This window comes from Oryctolagus cuniculus, chromosome 16 (genome assembly GCF_964237555.1).
Source record: "Oryctolagus cuniculus chromosome 16, mOryCun1.1, whole genome shotgun sequence".
Taxonomy (NCBI): Eukaryota; Metazoa; Chordata; class Mammalia; order Lagomorpha; family Leporidae; genus Oryctolagus; species Oryctolagus cuniculus.
In genome coordinates, this window is record NC_091447.1 from 13,148,934 (window position 1) to 13,165,881 (window position 16,948).

Genomic DNA, 16,948 nt, shown 5'->3' on the forward strand with positions numbered 1-16,948 from the left:
AGAAGAAAGAAAGCCGTGTTCAAGGTGCAGGAATCTTTTAACAAGTACAGAAGAAGTTTCTCTAAAAATGCAGCTGCCACAATGAGACAACAGCACAGACTTGCTGATATGTCTTGATTAACTCGTGTGTAGGAACTTCAATGTTGGGGAAAAAACAGATACCAACAATTTCTTTCATGAGAAGTTTAAGAAATGTTGGGCAAGAAATACAGGAAGTCTCCCCCAGAAGATCCAGGGGTTCCAGTGCCAGGGAAGGTGGAAGTCAAGGGCTATGCGCAGAGCACCTGCGAATTGGCTCAGCACTGATCCTGGAACCTGGAGACTGAATCTGATGAATTCTGATTCAAATTTGAGAACACTTATAGTGGCTTTATTCGTAATCTCCAAAAACTGACAACAGCACATGGGTTCTGTGCATGCAAGGGTAAAACTATGTTCACCCACACCACGGAATAATATTCATCAATGAAAAGAAGGAACCACTGACACACACAATGACACCTATGAATCTCAAATGCATGACATCATGTTGAAAAGTCTCCATGACCATGACTGCATGTATATGGCATCCTGAGCAAAGGCGCACTCGAGAATCAGAAAAGAGACCAGTGCATTTGCAACGAAATGGAGGAATCTGGAAAACATTACGCTGAGTGAAATAAGCCAGTCCCAAAGGGACAAATATCATATGTTCTCCCTGATCAGTGACAACTAACCGAGCACCAAAAAGGAAACCTGTTGAAGTGAAATGGACACTATGAGAAACAGTGACTTGATCAGCCCTTGTCCTGACTGTTGATAAACAACTTAATATTTTATCCCTTTTAGTATTTTTTTGTTGTTTTACTTAATACTATTGGTTGAACTCTTTAATTAACACACAATTATTCTTAGGTGTTTAAATTTAACTGAATATAAGAGTGGGAATAAGAGAGGGAGGAGATGTACAGTTTGGGAGATGCTCAATCGGACTTGCCCCAAATGGTTGAGTTAGAAACGTGCCAGGGGATTCAAACTCAATCCCATCTAGGTGGCATGTAACAATGCCATCTCACTAGTCCAAGTGATCAGTTTCAGTTCACAATTGATCATAATGATAACATTAAGAGTCAAAGGGATCACATAAACAAGACTAGTGTCTGCTAATACTAACTGATAGAATTAAGAAGGAGAGAATGATCCAACATGGGAAGTGGGATACACAGCAGACTCATAGAATGGCAGATGTCCTAAACAGCATTCTGGCCTCAGAATCAGCCCTTAAGGCATTCAGATCTGGCTGAAGAGCCCATGAGAGTGTTTTAGGCATGGAAAGCCAAGACATTCTGGCAAAAAAAAAAAAAAAAAACACCACCACCACAACAAACCCAAATGAAAGATCTCTGTGAGTGAGATCCCAGCAGAAAGAACAGGCCTTTCTCTGAAGGGAGGAGAGAACTTCCACTTTGACTATGACCTTGTCTAAATAAGATCGGAGTTGGCCAACTCAAAAGGCTTCCATAGCCTTGGCAACTCATGACAAGAGCCTAGGGAGATTACTGACACCATAAACAAGAGTATCAGTTGTTAATCAACAACAGGAGTCACTGTGCACTTACTCTGTCCTTAATGTGTTGTACAATGTGAATTAATGCTATAACTAGTACTCAAACAGTACTTTACACTTTGTGTTTCTGTGTGGGTGCAAACTGTTGAAATCTTTACTTAATATATAATAAATTGATCTTCTGTATATAAAGATAATTGAAAAGAATCTTGATGTGAATGGAATGGGAGATGGAGTGGGAGATGGGAGGGGTGCAGGTGGGAGGGAAGTTATTTGTGGGGGGGGGGGAAGCCACTGTAATCCAAAAGCTGTACTTTGGAAATTTGTATTTATTAAATAAAAATAAAAAAATTTTAAAAAAAGAAAAGAGACCAGTGGAGGTCAGGGGCTTGGGAGGCTGGGGACTGCCTACACAGGGGCACTGAGGAACTTTTTGGAGCTGCTTTTGATTGTGGCGGTGGTTACATAAGCTCCTGTGTTCGTCAAATCTTGCTCAACTGTGGGGAGCAACTCGGACTAGACTAAGTTACTCGAATTAAGACTTATTCTATGCATCTGCTCTCCCACAATATGGCGCTGGGAGAGGAGTAAACAGCTTCTACGCAGCTGCCTCTCGCCAACTTGAGTGATGACCTGCAGGAGCTGATCCTGCTCCTGATTGGAGGAGAGCAGCGTACTCGGCGTGTGGGTAGCAGAGATGGGATTGGTGGAAGAGGACTATAAAGGAGGAGAGAGACAACATGCACCAGGAACACCTGAGGAACATCTGAGCAGCCCCCGAGAGAGCCGGCTGGCGGTGTGCCGCTCCCCCGCGGAAGTGGGGAAAGTGGCAGGGGGCACCACCCTCCCACAGAGGTGGGAGTGTCGGTAGCCAACCCGGGAAGAACCAGCAGCAAACCCGGGAAGGGCCGAGCAGACAAAAGAACAGCGCAGGGTCCTGTGTCGTTCCTCCGCGAAGAGGGGGAGCGACACTCAACTTTACACTCCAAAAAGGTAAATTTTACTCTAGGCACATAACACCTGAACAAAAATAAGAACCTCTTCCACTAGAAAATGAAAAATACACTAATGATAGTAAGGTTGACTGATATATTTATAAGCAGACTATGGGTGGGGGTTAGAGGTTGAGAACTCCTTGGGATGGATGGCAGCATTCTGGATCGCCCTGTATCAGAGTGCCTGGATTTGTCTCAGCCCCATTTCCAATTCCAGCTCCTGCTGCTATATACCTTGGGAGGCAACACATGATGTCCCAAGTAGGTGGGTCTGTGCCACCCACATGGGAGACCCAGACTGAGTTACCAGCTCTCAGCTTTGGCCTCGCCCAGCCCTGGCTGTTGAGGGCATTTGGGGAATGAATTGGTAGATGGTACACCTCTCTCTCTCTCTCTCTCTGTCTCACTGTCTCTCTCTCTCTCTCCTTCCTCCCTCCCTCCCTTCCTTTCAAATATATAAAATGAAGAGCCTATAGACTTTCTATATATTGCAAAGAGAGAGAACGGACAGTTTCAAAAGAAACCCTGGTTCACTTTTTACCTGGCTCTTTTTCTGGCAGATTGTCTCATTCTGACGTCACTGGTGGTAGTGACTCCAGGCCTATGACCTGGAGTAATCTTTCACCTTGGTGGAGATGTAACCACCAAGACACTTCCTATAGCCTAAGTCATCATAGGATCAGACTGCTTCATAATCCTGGGAAAATCTAGACACAGTCCTATAGACCGGGAAGGGTCCCGACCACTACTCTGCATTCGAGGGAGTGACTGTGATCACACAAGGTTGCAAGCCACTTGTTCTAACCACCTGATGGAACACTAATCCTAAAATGTGGGATGGCCAGGATGTACCTGCAAACTTCCTTTTTCTGGATGAGATCAGGTCAAAGGATAAGCCTCAAGGATAGCCCTGAGTAGGAAAGGAGTTCGCAAAACAACACACATCTTTCAGAGTACGTGGAAAATAGGAAAGAAGTCATTCATTATTGATGGCATCTGGTCAGGCCATGAGAGGATGTAGGGATGTGTGTGTGTGTGTGTGTGTGTATGTGTTAATAGTCAAGCTATGTTTTTTAAAAATATCTATTTTTTTAACATTTAATTGTCAACTTTGTTTTTATTTGAAAGACAGAGTCAGAGATAAACACCTTGCATCTGCTTGTTCACTTCCACAATGCCCCAAACAGCCAAGCCTGTGCTACACTGAAGCCAGGAGCTGGGAACTTAGTCTGGGTCTTCTATTTGGGTAGCCGGAAGCCAAACACTTGAGCCATCACCTGCTGCCTCCCCAGGTGTGCATTAGCAGGAAGCAGATCAGAAGCGAAGCCAAGACTGTAACCAGGCACTCCAAAATGGGATGTTGGCAGCCCAGCTGTGCCAAACCCCTGCCTCTCAAGCCATTTCCTAACTCCTCTCAGCTACCTCCTTAAGTCTCCACTGTACATGTTGATGTACAGCTCTGTGTGTCCTTACCTTGTAATGTGATTGGCTAAATCGACTTTGCTGACTTCCTTAAATACTTCTCTCAGTGATCTGAATCTAATCTAATCTTGGCCTTTACCTCTGAAAGGCCCCATCTCAGATAAGCTAATTGTAGTTTCACTTTGGCACTCCAGGCATCCTTCTGCCAGCTACACAAGCATTCAAGAAAGAGAGGTTACATGGTTACAAAAGTACCTGTAAATTGAAAAAGTCGGGATTCCTTGTTGCATATAAAACTCAGCTTGAAAAACCCAGTTGAAGTCCAGCGCTGTGGTGCAGTGGGTTAACACCCTGGCCTGAAGGGCCGGTATCCCATATGGACACAGGTTCAAGACCCGGCTGCTCCACTTTCGATCCAGCTCTCTACTGGGAAAGCAGTAGAAGATGGTCCAAGCCCTTGGGACCCTGCATCTGTGTGGGAGACCCGGAAGAGGGTCTGGCTCTTGGCTTCAGATTGGCACAGTTCCAGCCGTTGCGGCCAATTGGAGAATGAACCAGCAGATGGAAGACCTCTCTCTGTGTAACTCTGACTTTCAAAGTAAATAAATAAATCTTAAAAAAAAAAAAAGAAAGGGCTGCTCAATAGGCTAATCCTCTGCCTGCGGTGCCGGCACACCGGGTTCTAGTCCCAGTTGGAGCACCGGATTCTGTCCCGGTTGTGCCTCTTCCAGTCCAGCTCCCTGCTGTGGCCCAGGAGTGCAGTGGAGGATGGCCCTGCACCCGAATGGGAGACCAGGGGAGGCACCTGGCTCCTGGCTTTGGATCAGCGCGGTGTGCCGGCCACAGCGGCCGTTGGAGGGTGAACCAACGGAAAAAGGAAGACCTTTCTCTCTGTCTCTCTCTCTCACTGTCCACTCTGCCTGTCAAAAAAAAAAAAAAAAAAAAAAAAAGGAAGAAGAAGAAGAAAAGAAAAGAAAAACTCAATTGAAAATGATTGCTGAGGTTCCCCTTTTAAGAAATTACCTTTATTTATTTATTTATTTATTTGAAAGAGTGACAGAAAGAAATGAGAGAGAGAGAGAGAGAGAGAGAGAGATCTGCAGGTTCACTCCCCAAATGTCCGTAACAGCCAGGGCTGGGCCAGGCCAGTCAGGAGCAGGAACTCCAATACTTGAGCCATCATCAGCTGCCTCCCAGCTACATTAGCAGGAAGCTGGATCAGAAGTGTGGGGTAGCAGGGACTCAAACCACACTCTCCAATGTGGAATGTGGGTGTCATCTCACGTGGTGGCTTAAGCCACTGTGGCTACCACGCCCACCCTCAAGAAATCACTTTGTAATATCCCTAGCTGTACAGACCTCATTTTGGGGGTAAGCCTCCCAATGCGACAACAACAACAACAACAACAAGCATACATAGTTTTCTGAAGCCCTTGAAAGTGCTTCAATGAGTGGATCAGAATAATTTGTAATTAGCTTGGTCATTTGGGGGCATGCATGCAAAGTGGATGCTGCTAAAGTGATTTTTTAATGTACTTGAAACACAGTGTGCCTTTCCGCTGGAGTAGGCTGAATAGTTTTCTCTTCAGTCCTGTTGACACTATTAATTTGCTTTGCAACCTCCCCTGTCTCCCCGCCCCCTTTTCCCCATCGCCGCCGCACACACAAGGGAGGAAAGCAAAGCTTTGGAGAGCTCTTCTGGGGAGAGCCATTGGCTCCTGCGTGAGCGAACAGCAAGGCCAATCAGCCTGAAATCTGAATTTTTCAGACACATAATAGACCCTTGGCTTATCAAAAACCTCTTATCTGATTGGAAAAAAATCAAAGGTAAACTTCAGGGCTCATGGAATTAAAAGACAAATGAGATGTCATAATTATCAAAGTGGCTAATTTAGAAAATTAAGCTGTTCACATAGGTGACATAATTGCTTGTCACAATCACTCTTTTTCTCATTAGCTTCTTCCATTCAGCACCTAAACACTGCAGAACAGTCTCTGGCCTTGTTCAACAGTGTGTGTTCTTTGATGGTTCAGCGTCAGATAATTCTCTCATCTCCTGTAAGTAATATATAGATTTATGAGCAAATCTTCCCAAAGGAAAGTTCGTCCAGAAAACCCTCATCTTCCACAGCACAATATTTTGTCCTATTTTAAATTTGTTTGAGGCCAAACACTCTTTTGAAATCGCTAGTTAATTATCAAGAGAGGATTTATAGAGCTGAAATAGCATATCAAGATTCCTTGGAAAATACTAAGGGCTTTGGTATATTGCAAAATAAAACACTGCAGAGGTTAGATATTCTTTGCCTTTGTCTTCCTAAATTCCAAATAGGAGGAACAGAAATATATTTTCAAGGCATCAATTTGTTTTATTTTCTGAAAATTTTATTATTTAGTTTCTATAATCTAGTCTAATGTAAATAAATTCCCTATAAGAGAATTTTTTAAAAGATTTATTTATTTGAAAATCAGAGTTACAGAGAGAGAGAGAGAGATCTTCCATCCATTGGTTCACTCCTCACATCTGGATCTCCCATGTGGGTGCAAAGGCCCAAGTTCTTGGGCCATCCTCCTCTGCTTTTCCCAGGCCATTAGCAGCGAGCTGGATCCGAAGTGGAGCAGCTGGGACATGAACATATGGGATGTGCATGTCGCAGGCAGTGGCTTTACCTGCTACACCACCAACCACCATCCCCTAAGAGAGGTAGTTGTAAAGTTGACCTTAATATAATTTTTCTTTAAGTAGTTCACAAATCATTGGGGATAATGTCTAAAAAAGAAAATGAGTCTTGTTGTGTGCTTATAAAACATGCCACTGTAAATAGACATTTTGGGTTAAAAGTGTGAGTATGAGGGGCTGGAACTGGGTGAAATGGGTTAAGCTACTGTTTGTGATGCTAAATGTCCCATATCAGAGTGCTGGTTCGAGTCCCAGCTACTCCTCTTCTGATGTAGCTCCCTGCTAATGTGCTTGGGAAGGCAGCAGATGATGGCCCAAGTACCTGGATCCCTGCCACCCATGTGGAAGTCCCAGATGGAGTTCTTGGCTCCTGGCATCAGACTGGTCCATCCCTCACTGTTTCAGCCATTTGGGGAGTAAAGCAGTAGATGGAGGCTCTCTCACTGAATTAATGAAGTAACTGTGTCACAAGAGCTATTATGAAAGCTCAAGAAGAAGAGAAAGAGAATCCAGTCCAGTCCCAGATGTATGTGGTTTCTACTTTGTCTCTTCCCTGCAGTGGTGGTTAAACTCTAAGAACCAATAGTTATAAAATTATGTAGAGAATTTACCTCTCAAAGAAATAGATAAATCCGATTATGTCAGCGTGTATTTATTCTCTTACCACTCACAAGTGCAATATTTGGAAAGAAGAATGGCACACTGGATGCTCTAATCAGACAGAGCTGAAGACTGAGACGGAAAAGAGAAGATAGGCAATTTGTGCCAGCTTCCTTTGTCCATTACCCCCTGGGGCCCTGGAGTCCAGATTGTAATGTGTGTTTTAAATAAGAAAGCTGGTTTAAGCCAGAGGAGATCTTAGGGAAGAAGTCCCAGAGGAAAAGAAAGGGACCAGTGAGACCAAGAGACAGAAAGTAGTACCGGGCTGTGTGGAAAAAGGATCAATGCATGGCCAAGTCATGGAGAACCAAGAGCTAAGAGAACACCAACCAATTATAGATGAGAACCACATGTGACTATTTGCAGCAATTTGACCTCTCATTTGACCCATCATTTGGACTTTCCATGGATTTCAGTGGCATTTTGAAGTAGGCGGGCATACAGGTTAAAATTGATTAGCTTTGTGAACTGTAAGACCACGCCTTCACCACACCCCTGTGTGACCTCATGCCCCTACCTGATGCCTTTGCCACGCCCCTGTGTGGCCTCATTTCCCTACCTGGCCACACCTGGGTGCCCACCAGCCAATCAGGTTAATTAACCACTCCCCTTTGGAAGTGGGTAAAAAGCCAGGACACGGTGTGGCCCGGGCCGCTCCTCTTCCCTGGCCTCTTGTCAGGAGAGGGTTTACTGTAGCTCCGCACCTCCAGGGCACATGGCTTTCGGGCCATGGGCTCTAGGCTTCCTGGCCCAGATACAGGCCTAGATGCTCTTCCACGTGGCTGGTTCCTGGTGCTCAGTATGAACCCCTATTTATCTCTCTCTCTCTTAAATGAAGGGCTCACTTTCCTATGCATCTTTCTCACTAAATAAAAGCTTAAAACGTACCATGCTGCCTCGTTTATTTGTGGCGGTATTTAGAATTCTTCTCTGATCAGCACGGGAGTTTTGACCTGCTCCGTTTCCGACCTGGGCCAGTTCACTCCTCCTTAGGCAACCTGGTGGTCCCCCGCTCCCGGGAGGTCACCATATTGATGCTGAACTTAGTGCGGACACCCAATCGGCATAGCGCACGACAGCCCAGAACTCCTGGACTCAAGCGATCCTCCAGCCTCAGCCTCCCGAGTAGCTGGGACTACAGGCGCGCGCCACCGCACCCGGCTAGAATTCTTCTCTAAATATTAGGCAAGAATCCTCTTGGGCTTATTAATATCAGGGATAAGCCTGTGGTGAAATTGTAAGGCACCCCAAATTCCGGTAGCATATGTGGCACCCCAGATAGCATTTCTAGGGAACTTTAAGGGGTCACATTTCAGTGTAAATTTTAGGGGGTCTTTTCCGATTTCAATTTGAGTACGAGGGTTCGAATCCTGTTCTGTTGGTGTGGGTGCTGTGTTGCAGTGGTTACACCCTGACACCCCACTTTGGGATGCCCGCATCCCATGTCAGAGTCCTGATTAGAGTCCTCCTGGCTCCTCCACTTATGATCCAGCTTCCTGCTAATGCAGTCTGAGATCCAGTAGATGATGGCTAAAATGGTTGGGCCCCGGCCACCATGTGGAAGACCCAGATTGAGTTCTGGATGCCTGGCTGTTGTGAGCATTTGGAGAATAAAACAATAGATACAAGATCTCGATTTCTGTCTCCCCCCCTCCCTCCCTCCTTCCTTCTCTCTCTCTCTGTCACTGTCGTTTAAGTAGATGAAAATAAATAAACACGTTTAAAAATTGTGCTTTGCTGAGTCCTAGGCATTTTATGGTAGGAAGGCAAAATAGAGAAACGTCCACCTCCTTCTGCCTCAGCCCACACAACTGTACTTTCATCTGCTTTTGTACAACAGGCTCCCACTTGATAAAGGGAAAGGTATCTGATGCAGTGGTTAAGATGCCGTGTAGGATACCTGCATTCCATGTCAGAGTGCCCAGGTTGAAGTCCTGCTGCCATTTCCAATTCCTGCTTCCTACTAATGCACACCCTGAGAAGGAGCAGGAAATGGCTCAAGTAATTGGGTCTCTGCCACCCGCATAGGAGATCTGGGTGGAGCTCCTGTCTCCTGGCTTTGGACCTTGCCCGGTCCTGGTCTTTGTGGGCATTTGAGGAGTGAACCAGCATATGTGAACTCTTTGGCTCTCTTTGTCTTGGCCTCTCTGTCTCTGTCTCCTTCCCAAATAAACACATTTTTAAAAAGTAAAATAACAAATCACAGAAGGTAAAAAGAGATGTACAAGTACAGGGATGATTAATAACAGGAGACCTGAAACCACAGGACTAGGGACAATTAACAGAGAACAAGTTTTATACAAGGGAATTGGAATTAAAATAAGTCTGGGAGTCCAGCACAGACTTCAGACTGGTCAAGAGCCATTATGAGCATGAGAGTCGCTTATCCCCATGACATGAGTGTATAACCCAAACAAAGATAATAGAAATTCTGACTACAATCAGTTATTTATTTGTTTATATTTGGAAGGTAGAGGCAGAGACAGAGCTCTTCCATCTACTAGTTCACACCACAATGCCTGCAACCGCCATGGCTGGGCCAGGCTAAAGCCAGGAGCCAGGGACTCCACCCAAGTCTCCCATGTGGGTGGCAGGGACCCTCATCAGCTACCTCCCAGACACATTATCAAGAAGCTGGATCAGAAGCAGAGGCAGGAATTGGTTCCTGAATGCTTTGGCATGGATGGGGTGAAGCAAGCTGCAGCTTAACCTTCTGTGCCACAACCCCTGCCACCATAGTCCCTTTTGTCCTCAAGAGAGAAGGATAACTTACAAGACCTACGTGACATTTTTAGCATGTATTTTTACATAAATCAGAACTTAGTCAATTACTTTGCCAACCAGCATTGATTTAATGAGCACTATTCCTAAACTAAAGACTTCTCTTTGTCTATGAGAACCATGAGTAAACCCAACTGAAAACCTGGCCACATTTGATTGTGCTTTGCTAGGTTTTCCTTTGCTCTGATACCAGTGACACATCAGATGCTTAAACAGGTAGATTTCATTGTCTTAGATATTTCCAGGTAAGTTATTCTTAAGCTTCCACTTCATAAAGGAAATATCTTTGGTCAAGGTATTATTTCTATATAGACTCATCAAATCGATTTTACCCCAGATTGAAAGGGAATTTTACATAGATTATCAAGTGATTGGTGAAGATTGTGAGTTTTACATTTCATTTTTTATTTTATTCATTTGAGAGGCAAAGAGAGAGAGAAAGAGAGATTGATTGATCTTCATGTGCTGGTTCATTCCCTAAAAGGCCGTAATAGCCAGGGGCTGGATCAGGCTGAAATTGGGAGCTAGAAACTTATATCCGAGACAGGAACTTAATTCATGGGTAGCAAGGACCCAACTACTGGAGTCATTGCCTTTTGACTGCCAGGCTGCACATTAGCAAGAAGCTGGAATCAGGAGAGGAGCCAGGACCAGAACCCACGCACTCCAGTGTGGGACAAAGGCATCCCAGGGTGTATCATAACTACTAGGCCAAACACCTGCCTCTGACCGTATTTATAATCTTATTTTCATTGGATCTGAAAAATATTCCCTTTAATTAATATTTTTTAAAGATTTATTTATTTATTTGAAAGTCAGAGTTACACAGAGAGGAGAGGGAGAGACAGAGAGAAAGGTCTTCCATCTGCTGGTTCACTCCCCAATTGGCCGCAACGGCCGGAGCTGCGCCAATCCGAAGCCAGAAGCCAAGAGCTTCTTCCGGGTCTCCCATGCAGGTACAGGGGCCCAAGGACTTGGCCCATCTCTACTGCTTTCCCAGGCCATAGCAGAGAGCTTGATAGGAAGTGGAGCAGCCGGGACTTGAACTGGCGTCCATATTAGATGCCAGCACTGCAGGCCAGGGCATTAACCGCTGTGCCACAGCGCAGGCCCCTGAATCCTTAATTAATCTTTTTAAGATTTATTTATTTATTTGAAAGTCAGAGTTACAGAGAGAGAAGGAGAGGCAGAGAGAGAGAGAGAGAGAGAGAGAGGTCTTCCATCCGCTGGTTCACTCCCCAATTGGCCGCAACAACTGAAGCTGTGCCTATCCGGAGCCAGGAGTCAGGAGCTTCTTCCAGGTCTCCCACATGGGTGCAGGGGCCCAAGGACCTGGGCCATCTTCCACTGCTTTCCCAGGCCATAGCAGAGAGCTGGATCAGAAGTAGAGCAGCTGGGACTCGAATTGGCGCCCATATTGGGATGTGGCTTTACCCACTACACCACAGCGCCAGCCCCTAATTAATTTTTTAATCTCAGAAATGGAGCTAGTAATAAACTACCTATTGAACAATCAGTCATCAGTCTTCTATACTTTGGCCACCTGAATCTAGTGATAGGCAGTTTTGCCTAAGCTATGACAGAATACACTTGATTTTTTTATATAGAAGTATCTATAAAGAAGCCCCAGTACTGATCTCCAATATGTCACAGGCAACCCTCATATGTTGTATGTGGTTGGCAAAAGACCCATGTGTGTAGTTCAGCCAAGGTCAGAATGCTCAATACTCAGTTTTCTAAAATAAAACAGGGACTGATGCCTTGGCAGGACCAAATGTGCACCAAGAGCAAGCAGTAGCCGGGCAAGGCTGCTCAGGAGAGATGGGGTTTTGCAGGAGTGATTGATCGTTCTTACCTGGTATGTTTGTGGCTGGGCCTCACCTCCCAGTCTGCCTTCTGATAACAGCAAAGTGCATTTGAACAGTTCTGTTCTAAAATCAGTGACTTGTTGCAACCGTTTACTTCTTAACTTTACAGCAGCACCCCTTAAATAAGGAGACTAAGGAATAATTTAATAATGTTTTCCTAAATAAGAGTTTCACAATAAACATAAGGGCATTTCTAGTTGCTGAAAGTCCTATATAACCAGAACACTCCTATTTAAAAAAAGAATTATGAATCTTGGTATTTAATTTTTTTGATATTGTTGTGATATAGTGACCCTTTCATTTTAACAGCATATCTTACTATATACTCCACACGTATGTTATTTCAATAAAAAAAAGCAAATACATGTGCATCATGACAGTCCTTTCTCTGTCTCAGGACAGAAGCTAAGAGGAGCAAGCAACTTAAAATGCACATAATTACGGTACAATAGAATGACCCCAATACACGACCCCTTAGAAAGTAAAACTAAGAAACTGAAAAGGAAGTTCCAAGCAATGTGTTTAAAAAGAACACACTTTCTATTGACAGATCCCAGGGTTGTCTGTGTCTTTGATCACCATTTAAGAGCCCATGGCTCCAGGCCAGCGACAGAACACCTGAAAAGAAAGCTTTCGAAACTCCACTGTCGTTTTGTCAAAGAAATCAAACACCTGCTCAAAAGGCACGATAAATAGATTTGATCTCTCTTCGGGAGGTGCTCCTGAACTGACCCCTCTTGAATTCAGCCCAATCCGAGAGGAAACTAATTAGACCTACAGACACATGAAGTTGATTAAGCTGGAAGTGGAGCGTGGAGCCCACAGACCAGGACTGAAACAGTAGTGCTGTTGGAGCCTCCCAGTGGGGAGAAGACTGGCAGGGCTCTTACTCGTGAGCATCGAATACTTCAAAAGCAGAACTTGGCCATGCCGTTGAGAATTTGCTGTCATCCTTCCCATGGGGAGATCAGAGGGGGAGGCCAAGACAGGGCCACTCTTTCTGTGCTGCCTGCATTTTATTTGGAGAGCTAGGAATTTGCAATGTGCAGTGTGGTCCTCCTCAGATGAAAAGTGGGCCAGACCAGTTTTTCTTTTCTTTTCTTTTTTTTTTTATTTATTTTACAGATAGAGTCAGACAGTGACAGAGAGAGAGAGACAGAAACGTCTTCCTTCTGTTGGTTCACCCCCCAAATGGTTGCTATGGCTGGTGCGCTGCGCCAATCCAAAGCCAGGAGCCAGGTGCTTCCTCCTGGTCTCCCATGTGGGTACAGGAGCCCAAGCACTTGGGCCATCCTCCACTGCCTTCCCGGGCCACAGCAGAGAGCTGGACTGGAAGAGGAGCAACCGGGACTAGATGGGATGCTGGCGCCACAGGTGGAGGATTAGCCAAGTGAGCCACAGCGCCGGCCCCTAGACCAGTTTTTCTATCATGGATTGTTCCTTTTGCCAGATACCATACAAATGTTTGACTAAAATCTGAAATAAAATAGCCAAGACATAGAATTTAAAAGCCTCCCTTTTTTTACCATTATACTCAACATGTATAAAATCACTCTGTTTAGGTATTCTGCAAATGTCTAGAATGTTCCCAGTTCCTGGCTTTGTCTTCTTACAAACCAGCAGGGTTAACTGAAATGTGATCCCTGTTGAACATGGTGATGGGAATGGGAGAGGGAAGAGATGTATAATTTGGGACATGCTCAGGCTGACTTGCCCCAAGTGGTGGAGTTGGAAGCATACCAGGGGATTCCAATTCAATCCCATCGAGGTGGCATGTACCAATGCCATCTCACTGTTCCAGGTGATCAGTTTCAGTTCACAGTTGGTCATGGTGGAGGGACTGGGAGTCAAAGGGAGCACATAGACAAGTCTAGTACCTGCTAACGCTAACCGATGGAGTAAATAAAGGGGAGAGTGATCCAACATGGGAAGTGAGATACTCAGCAGACTCATAGAATGGCAGATGTCCTAAATAGCACTCTGGCCTCAGAATCAGCCCTAAAGGCATTCGGAGCTGGCTGAAAAGCTCATGAGAGTATTTCAGGCATGGAAAGCCAAGACACTCTGGCAAAAGATCTCTGTGAGTGAGATCCCAGTGGAAAGAACAGGTCATCAAAGAAGGAGGTACCTTTCTCTGAAGGGAGGAGAGAACCTCCACTTTGACTATGACCTTGTCTAAACAAGATAAGAGTCGGAGAACTCAGAGGGCTTCCATAGCCTTGGAAACTCATGACTGGAGCATAGGGAGATTACTGATGCCATAGACAGGAGTGTCAATTTGTAAAGTCAACAACAGGAGTCACTGTGCACTTACTCCTCATGTAGGATCTCTATCCTTAATGTGCTGTACATTGAGATTTAATGCTATAACGAGTACTCAAACAATATATTTCACTTTGTGTTTCTATGGGGGTGCAAACTGTTGAAATCCTTACTTAATGCATACTAAACTGATCCTCTGTAAAAAAAAAAAAAAGAAAGAAATTATCAATTCCCAACTTGACTCTCACTGGGATTAAACATGACACTAGGTCTGCTCTGATTTCATCATCATTTAAAAAAAAAATCATCTATTATTTTTCACTTTATGTTTCTGTGTGGGAGCAAACTGCTGAAATCCATACTTGATGTATACTAAGCTGATCTTCTGTATATTAAGATAACCGAAAATGAATCTTGATGTGAATGGAAGGGGAGAGGGAGTGGGAGTGGGAAAGGGGAAGGTTGTGGGTGGGAGGGACGGTATGGGGGGGAAGCCATTGTAATCCATAAGTCGTACTTTGGAAATTTATATGCATTAAATAAAAGTTAAAAAAAAAAAAAAACCAGCAGGGTCTCCAACCACATTTTGAAGGCTTGTAGGGTAGCAGATGGATTTTGGGTTTCAGACTGACAGCTTCCACTTGTCACTTATCTATGTAACATGAGAAAGTTACTTGTTTACATGATACATATAAGAGGAAAAAGCAGATTCAACACACTTCACCTAATCCCGCCAGTACCGCGCCCGAGATAGGTTTTATAAATGCAGAAATACTGGGACTTCCCCGAGTTCCTCTGTTGCTGCCACCAGAAGTCATCATCAGAAGATGCCACTCCGGTTTTCCCCATTTATGTTAAGATCACATTTTAGTTTGTCACTGACACTAATGAGACCATGGCCCGCCAGCAAAGCACCCCTGGAAAGGTCACAAGCTCATTTCTTTGTGGGGCATTTGCAAAAGCAGGCTTAGCACCTCTACAACATAGCTAAGAGCAGCAATTCAAGTTCCCAGATGATGTCTCGGGGCCACCAATGGCTGACCCGAGGGGAGTGTGATGAGGAACAGAGAACTCAATAAATATTTGTTGAATGAGTGTTGGGAGAGGCAAGTTGCTCAGTAGACAAGAGATTTGTCCTCTGGGTGGAAACATGGATGATTTGTTAGTTCCTGTGCAAAAACATTCTTTTGCTATCTGGAGCATACTACCTTGCAGGGATGGTTAAGAAAGTGCGTTCTGTGCCCTGGGTGGCCTCACCCCTCCTGAACAGCTTAAGTGGAATCTGATGGGGAGGGCAACGTCAGCCCAGTACAGCTGAGGCCTGTGGAGCGCTGCCTTGACCCTGAGCCAACTGTGCTTGTTTACCCTACAGCGTTCAGCACCGTGTACTCCGGCTGAATCAGCGCGGGTTTCCATCGGCTGACCCACCGGAGTTGGGTGTTCCTGTGAGTAAATCTCCCTCCCTCCCTCCCTTCCAGACTTTCGGGCAGTTTTCTTTGGAATTAATAAACGTTATGCGTGAGTCCTCTTGGGCTTCTTGCTCCCATAGCACGATATACCAGTCTAGCCACACACTGGCCTACTCACTGGACCAACAGTTTTCCAAATAAGTTAGCCATAAAAGATTTTTTTATTATTTTTTCATTCTATTTGAAAGGCAGAGAGACAGACACAGAGATCTTCCATCTGCTGTTTCACTCTCCAGATGCCCACAACAGCCAAGGCTGGGCCAGACAGAAACCAGGAGTCAGGAACTCAAGTTGGCTCTCCCACACTTGGGTGGCAGGGACCCCAGCACTGGAGCCGTCAGCTGCTGCCTCCCGGAGTGTGCATTAGCAAGAAGCTGGAGTCAGGAACCAGAGCTGGGAGTCAAACCCAGGTATTCTGATAGGCGATGTGGTGTCAACATTAGGCCAAATGCTTGTCCCTTCCTCTGCTTTTTCTGGCGTTGGTACCCAGCACTCCAGAACTAAGAGGAAGCACTGCTCTCTGCCTCCTTTCTAATCTCCTATCCCTTTCACTTAAACTCATGTGTTGAACCAGTTCCTGCTAACCACCGGGCTGTGATCCAAAGAGCCCTTACTTAATGCCTCCAGATTTGAATTTGTGTGTGTTGCTTTTTTTTTTTTAAGATTTATTTATTTATTTTAAAGGCAGATATGCAGAGAGGACAGAGAGGGAGTATGTGTGCCCTTCCATCTGCTGGTTCACTCCTATAATGGCTGCAACAACCAAGGCTGGGCCAGGCAGAAAGCCAAGAGTTTCTTCCGGGTCTCCCACATGGGTGCAGGGGCCCAAGGATTTGGGCCATCTTCCACTGCTGTCCCAGGCCACAGCAGAGAGCTGGATCAGAAGTTGAGCGGCCGGGACATGAACCAACGCCCATATGGGATGCCGGCACTGCAGGCAGTAGCTTTAGCTGCTATACCACAGCACTAGCCCCACCATTTATTTCTAGAGTCATCTGTCTCCCCAAGAGCTATTCACCTGAGTACTGTGGTGGGCAGCATAAAGACACCTCACCCAGAGATGTCCATGTCTGAATTCTGGGGACCTGTGCATATTTGAGAATTTCCTTATATGGTGAGAGACAACCCTGTACCTGTGATTACATTAAAGACTTTGAGCTGGGGACAGCATCCTGAGTTATCCAGGTGGGTCCAATGTAGTTACCGAGGTTCTTAAAAGGGAGAGAAGAGGGCAGGGGAGGAGGTCAGGTGTTGGGAGGAAAGAC